Source organism: Danio aesculapii, chromosome 7 (assembly GCF_903798145.1).
Source record: "Danio aesculapii chromosome 7, fDanAes4.1, whole genome shotgun sequence".
Classification (NCBI taxonomy): domain Eukaryota; kingdom Metazoa; phylum Chordata; class Actinopteri; order Cypriniformes; family Danionidae; genus Danio; species Danio aesculapii.
Window position 1 is genome coordinate 5437925 of NC_079441.1, and position 7496 is coordinate 5445420.

General features: G+C 33.8%; 1 protein-coding gene across 1 annotated transcript in view; it reads left to right on the top strand.

The window, feature by feature from the left end:
- The first annotated feature begins 4825 nt into the window (after positions 1–4825).
- The window catches only part of gal3st3 (galactose-3-O-sulfotransferase 3), a 96030-nt gene continuing 93359 nt past the window's right edge, over positions 4826–7496 (top strand). Inside the window, exon 1 of the mRNA XM_056460967.1 lies at positions 4826–4968. The gene's annotated coding sequence lies outside the window, so the exon portion shown is untranslated. The remainder of the gene's footprint in view (positions 4969–7496) is intronic.

The following is a 7496-nucleotide window of genomic DNA, read 5'->3' on the forward strand; positions in this document are numbered from 1 at the left end:
AAAAAAGAGAAGACAATTCAAGAAAATAACAGTTTTAAATTTAAATTAAAAAAGTAACAAACAAGTTTACATTTGACAAAAAAGCAAAAAATTAAAGTTTTAAATTTGAAAAAAAAATCTACAAACAAGTTTTAATTGTGTCGATAATAAACAAAACCAACGCAGGCTCATTCTGAATACGTACCCCTATATACATTTCAGGAGAGCACCAAATATGTCCCAGGAGCTATGTTTTTTGCAGTTTTTGTTTTTACGAATCCACAAGAGGTCGCTGTGTACGCTTTTTCCGATCTCACATTTCTCTCGCGAAGTGCCATTCGTGCCTGCTGTTCTCACGTAAATCCACCAGAGGCCGCTCTCGACTGACTTGACCGATCGACTGACCCACCCTCCTCCTTCCATAAACCCAACCAATAGTGTTTTGAAAAGCACCGATTTTTCCAGTTTAGATTTGTGACACAGATTTTTCTGCATGTGATGCTTTAGTCATGTTTAGTCATGCTTCGTGATTCAACATTATTTTACTTTCATTTCAAGTACATGTTACTCTCTTCACCTGTAAGCAGCACTGAACTTCTTGTGTTTGATTTACCTAAATTATTTCTTGGTACAATATGATGACACTCTGACACAAACAGACAAAGTTTGTTTAGTATCAATGTGTCATTTTGTGTAGAAAAGGAACTGAGTGTACTACACCTACACTAACTGTAAAGGAAACTGTGTAAACACAACTGGAAAATAGGGAAAAGAGAAAAAAGTTGACAAAGGTTTACTATAACTTTCTTGATATTTCCTTAAAGGCCACCTAGGTTACCCCTTTTTCCACATTTAATATAAGTCTTTTGTCTCTCCAGAATGTGTCTGTAAAGTTTCAGCTCAAAACACCCATCAGATTTTTTATTATACCTTTTGCAAGATTCTATTTTATACATTTTTGCACCAGGAGGCGGTTTTGTTGTACTGCGCCTTTAAGGCTAGTCCTCCCCGCCCACCGTTTCTACATGCCTTTCTGCGTGCCTTAATCTCCTCCCTCAGCTGCCTCAGACAACAAACAGACTTAAAGGAAGCAAATCTCGCGTAGTGTTTGTGAGAAATACTACAGTAAGAACTTTACCAATGAGTATTTGATGCATTTGTTCTGTTGAGTCAACTTAACGATGAGTCACTCACAATGTTGTTACAAAGTTCGCGTGCACACACACACACACACAGACAGACAGAGCGCGCGTTTAGCTTTGCACTCTTTTAGCACACATATGTGACAGGCTACAGGTTAATCACCACTGCTGTATGGATATCTGTAATGTTAATGTACAAAATAAACCTGATTTAACGTCCACAAACCGGGATTGAAGCATCCACTTTTAAAATTGTTCTGACACGCGGCTGTGTTGATGACGTAAAGCTGAAGTGAATCGCTGTAATTCATTACACACATGCTCTGTTTTAAAACATGTTAAACTTGTAAAACTCACTCTTGATCACGTTTGATGATGATTGATGATCCTAGCGAACTGAACAGATCTTTTATTCCTGGTTGCTTTGCGCACGTCCTCTCTTGTTCATATGATTATACACGTGACTACCGGGACATGTTAACACGCACAGCTGTCAATCAATATTGGTGGGCGGGGGGACCGCACTCCTACGTAAAGTTGCGGTCAATCTGAAAACCGCTCTAATTGGTCCACCATTTTTATGTTGTTAAATTGAAAAAAAAAAGTACTAGGTGTGTTTATTTCACCCCAATATGACGGTCTATACACCATGCATGCACAAATGTCTGTCCAAACAGCTTGAAAAGTAGATTTTTCACCATAGGTGCCCTTTAAAGAACCATTGTAAATAGAACAAACAACATCAGTGATTAGTTTCTACAAGCTTGCATCGAGTACTAATAATGGATTAACTTTATTCCACTATTCTAGGCTGAGATAAATTATGCACTGTTTAAATTGTATTTGTTTTTTGTAGTATCCTCTAGATAAAATAATCATTTTTAGACCACCTTCACTTGATGAATGTGCCAAAAAAGAGAAGACAATTCGACAAAATAACAGTTTTAAATTTAAATTAAAAAAGTAACAAACAAGTTTACATTTGACAAAAAAGCAAAAAACAAAAGTTTTAAATTTGAAAAAAAAAATCTACAAACAAGTTTTAATTGTGTCGATAATAAACAAAACCAACGCAGGCTCATTCTGAATACGTACTCCTATATACATTTCAGGAGAGCACCAAATATGTCCCAGGAGCTATGCTTTTTTTGCAGTTTTTGTTTTTACTAATCCACAAGAGGTCGCTGTGTACGCTTTTTCCGATCTCACATTTCTCTCGCGAAGTGCCATTCGTGCCTGCTGTTCTCACGTAAATCCACCAGAGGCCGCTCTCGACTGACTTGACCGATCGACTGACCCACCCTCCTCCTTCCCTAAACCCAACCAATAGTGTTTTGAAAAGCCCCACTTTCCTAAACCCAACCCCAGAAAAAGAAAATCGTTTTCAAATTTTACCACGTTCTCACCCTGTTATTTACTTGTGTATTTTATTTTTTGGTTTCTGTTTTTGTCTTACCCGCTTTCTGGAACTGTTCTTCGCCAGACTCAAACCCCGTCGTCGTGGTCAACACCTCTCTGCATTTCAAGTCCGAGCTACTGGACAAACTAGTAAGGTAAGGTAAGCGGTCAGCTGGTAAGCGCAAAAAAGGAACAGCATCATACCGCCCCATAGTGTTCGTTTTAAAGATAAAATGCAGCCATACAGTCCTCTGGCTACATAATTCGTGATCTACGTTTTCAGAATGAGCCTATGCTGAACAAAACAGCAGTTTAAAATGTAATAAAAAAGCAACAAACAAGTTTTAAATTTGACAAAAAAGGAAGAAAAATCAACAAAAGTTTTAAATTTGACAAACATGTTTGACAAAAGTTTTAATTGTGTCAAAATAAATAAAACAGTAGTTTAATATTTGTCCAAAAAATAATCAACAAACAAGTTTTACATCTGACAAAACAAAACAAAACAAAACAAAACAAAAAAAAATCAACAAAACAGTTTTAATTTGACAAAATTAAAATTAAAACAGGAATTTTTAATTCGAAAAAAAAAATCTACAAAATCAACAAACAACAGTTTTTAAAATTGACAAAAAATCTACAAAACAAATTTTTAATGTGACAAAAATAAAAAGCAGTTTAACATTTGACAAAAAACTACAAGTTTTACTTCTGACAAAACAAAAAAATCAACAAACAACAGTTTCAAATTAGGCTGAAAATAATATTTGAAAAAGGGTGGTGGCATGGTGGCGCAGTGGGTAGCACGATCGCCTCACAGCAAGAAGGTCGCTGGTTCGAGCAGTCGGCATTTCTGTGTGGAGTTTGCATGTTCTTCTCATATATGTATATATATGTGTGTGTGTGTGTGTGTGTGTGTGTATGTATATATATATATATATATATATATATATATATATATATATATATATATATATATATATATATATATATATATGTATATGTGTGTATATATATGTGTATATGTGTGTGTGTATATATATATATATATATATATATATATATATATATATATATATATATATGTATGTGTGTATATATATATGTATGTGTGTATATATATATGTATGTGTGTATATATATATGTATGTGTGTATATATATATGTATATGTATATATGTATATATATATATATATATATATATATATGTATATATATATATATATATATATATATATGTATATATATATATATATATATATATATATATATGTATATATGTATATATATATATATATATATATATATATATATGTATATATGTATATATATATATATATATATATATATGTATATATATATATATATATATATATATATGTATATATATATATATATATATATATATATATATATATATATATATATATATATATATATATATATATGCAACAAAGATGTTCTGTACACAAACTCACACATTCTGTGCACACACTCAGTCTCTCTCTCATACTTGAACACACACTCACACACTCAAACAGTCTTTCTCTCACACACATACTGTACACAAACTCAGACTCTTTCTCATACTTTGACACAAAAATACTAATAGTGTGGGCATGGCTCTTCTCAGTATAATATCTATAAGATCTTAGGTGGTTGGAAAACATCTTAGGGATTTCAGAAAAGTCTAATATGTGGTTCTAATTAGTTAGCTAGACATTGAAATAGAGCTGAAGTCAAAATTGTGTCCCAGATTACCCGAATTCACCCTATATATATATGTGTGTGTGTGTGTGTGTGTGTGTGTGCGTGTGTGTGTGTGTGTGTGTGTGTGTATATGATTTTTTATAAATAATTTTTAAATTTAATATATTAAGATTAACAAAGCCTGAGACCTACCCAACAGAAAGGTAGCCCAAAATATAATAAAAATAGCAATATTGCAATAACATGTATAAAATCAGGATTGAAACATAATGATGCAGTGTTTCTTGTGACCCAGTTTAAATCATGTCTCAATCAGGAGGCAGCTAGATCTGATTCTGCAGCGAGTTTATAATAACTCCCAGGGTTAGATAATCGAGATCTGCAGCAGCTGTGCATATGGTCAATTAACCGGGCAAGAAAAAAAAAAAGAGGGAAAAAGTTATTAGTGCACCCCTCTCATCTCCCCGCCTCTTGATTCGTGAACCCTCCACGCGTGCGCGGGAGGCGGCGCGGTGCAGTCGCGTGAAACGGTGATGACAGACAGCAGCAGCAGCAGCAGCAACCAACGCGCCGATATTAGCGCTGAGATGACCGGACACCAACCGAAAACCGTCCATTTCTCCTGAGCTGATGTTGCAACCGCTGATGAGCGCGTATAAAGCGGCCCAGACTCTTTAATTCACCGCGCGGAGCCATAAACCATCCATCCATCAGTCGCGGGATCCTGAGATGACAAAGGTAGGTGAATAACGTTAACCTGCTCCGGTGTTGCTTAACACTGTCGGTCGGTGGCCTGGATTGACAGCACACATGTCTCATAATACTAAAATAGGATTGTTTTTTGGGGATGTCTTTACATTGTTGTGTTGTCATGCTCAATGCGTTTGCAGCTGAATTTACCGGCGTCCATTCATTCACCTTTCTGATTTATAACAACGTACAGCTGATTTGTGACCCTGAATTGACAAAAGTAGTCTTATTTCGCACTGGGATGTTTTATTGAGGTAAACTAGATTTAATATTCACACATTCAGACATTCTCCTTAATAATATTAATTCAGAAAAGTATTTGCAAATGAGGAAATTATATTAGCAGCCATAGATTATCTAAGTATAACGTTGTTCAAATGGTGTTGAAGTTGTTTTGAAGACATACGGTTTCAGATTGAGGTAAATTTGGCTTTATAATCTCACATTCTGACTTTCTCCTTAATATTATTTCAGAAAAGTATTCTTTGACAAGAGGAATCAAATTAGCAGCCGCTGACTATCACAGCACAACATTGTCCATACTCAAATAAACATAGCTAATGTTGTTTTAAGTCATACTTGCGTGTGTTTTCAGAACAAATATTCAAAGTACCATGGTAAAAAATAATAGGGAGGATGTCACAAGTTGACACTAAATGAGTGTGCGAATATAAAACCAACTTTACCTCATGATTTCAGATCCAATGATCAATGAGGTAAACAAAATAGGTACCGCAGATGGAAAGAATGTGCGACTGTAAAACTAACTTTACCTGCGTGGATATTTTTTGGCAGGAGTAATAAACGCAATGAATGGGTCAAAATGATCGACTTTCCTCTAATGATAATTTGTATTAGGCTGTTAAGTAGCTAAAGCTCACTTTCATCCAAAGATTTCTTTGTGCATTTCCTCATATCAACCTAATTTTTTATTACACAGAAAAAAAGATTGGATTTATTAATTGTTTAGGTAAGTGGTTGCAAGCTGTGTATAAGGGCTGAATTTAAACAAACAAATTAGATTGAAGATTAATTTGTTTAAATTCAGCCCATATACATTGTTTGCAACCACTTAACTCAAACAAATTGAGTAAATCCAATGAATCATTTGTTTGTGTAGTAGTTTGCATTGCTAAGCACTTAATTTAGACCTCTTTAAAGGGGATTTTCTCAGAATTTTTTATTTTGAGTCCTCTGATTCCAGTCGAATACTAATCATTCACCAATGCACTGTAAATAAAAAAAAATGTGCTGCCTAAGTTTTTTAGCTGAATCAAATGAACTTTGTCATCTAAACTTCAGTCATACTGACAAGAATATTACATTAAACTTGATTAACTTATTGAAGTAAAAGTACCATAAAACATGTATGATTTGTATTTTTTTTTTGGCATAATTTATTCATAATGTGGAAATCTCAGACCCTTTTTCACAATAATTGACACGTGTGACTTATGTTTTGTGGTCACATTTAGAGATTTTGATCTCAGGATTACATGTTAGAATAAAAATTAAGTTTGCAGCTGAATTTACCGGCGTCCCTTCATTCACCTTTCAGATTTATAACAACGTACAGCTGATTTGTGACCCTGAATTGACAAAAGTAGTCTTATTTCGCACTGGGATGTTTTATTGAGGTAAACTAGATTTAATATTCACACATTCAGACATTCTCCTTAATAATATTAATTCAGAAAAGTATTTGCAAATGAGGAAATCATATTAGCAGCCATATATTATCTAAGTATAACGTTGTTCAAATGGTGTTGAAGTTGTTTTGAAGACATACGGTTTCAGATTGAGGTAAATTTGCCTTTATAATCTCACATTCTGACTTTCTCCTTAATATAATTTCAGAAAAGTATTCTTTGACAAGAGGAATCAAATTAGCAGCCGCTGACTATCACAGCACAACATTGTCCATACTCAAATAAACATGGCTAATGTTGTTTTAAGTCATACTTGCGTGTGTTTTCAGAACAAATATTCAAAGTACCATAGTAAAAATAATAGGGAGGATGTCACAAGTTGACACTAAATGAGTGTGCGAATATAAAACCAACTTTACCTCATGATTTCAGATCCAATGATCAATGTAGCGAGATAAACAATATAGGGACTGTTAAATGAGTGTGCAAAAAAACCAACAACTTTACCTCAGTCAAGGCAACTCATCGTTTGAGGAAACCGATTGCTACAAACCATTTGAGTTAAAAAAAAACTAATCCTACTGAGTACTGTGAACTTACTCCATTTAAGTTGAAGTAATGAGGTTTTTAACTCATTACCTTCAACACTGAGTTCAAAACTCTTTTCAAATAAGTAGAATTAACTTACAGTAAATTTTGAGTTAACTACACTTATTTCATTTGATAAAGTTGACTGTTGGGTTTTAGTGTAAACACTTAATTTAGACCCCTTTAAAGGGGATTTTCTCAGTATTTTTTTATTTTGAACCCTCAGATTCCAGTCGATTATTAATATCCCATCATTCATCAATGCACTTTAGAATAAAA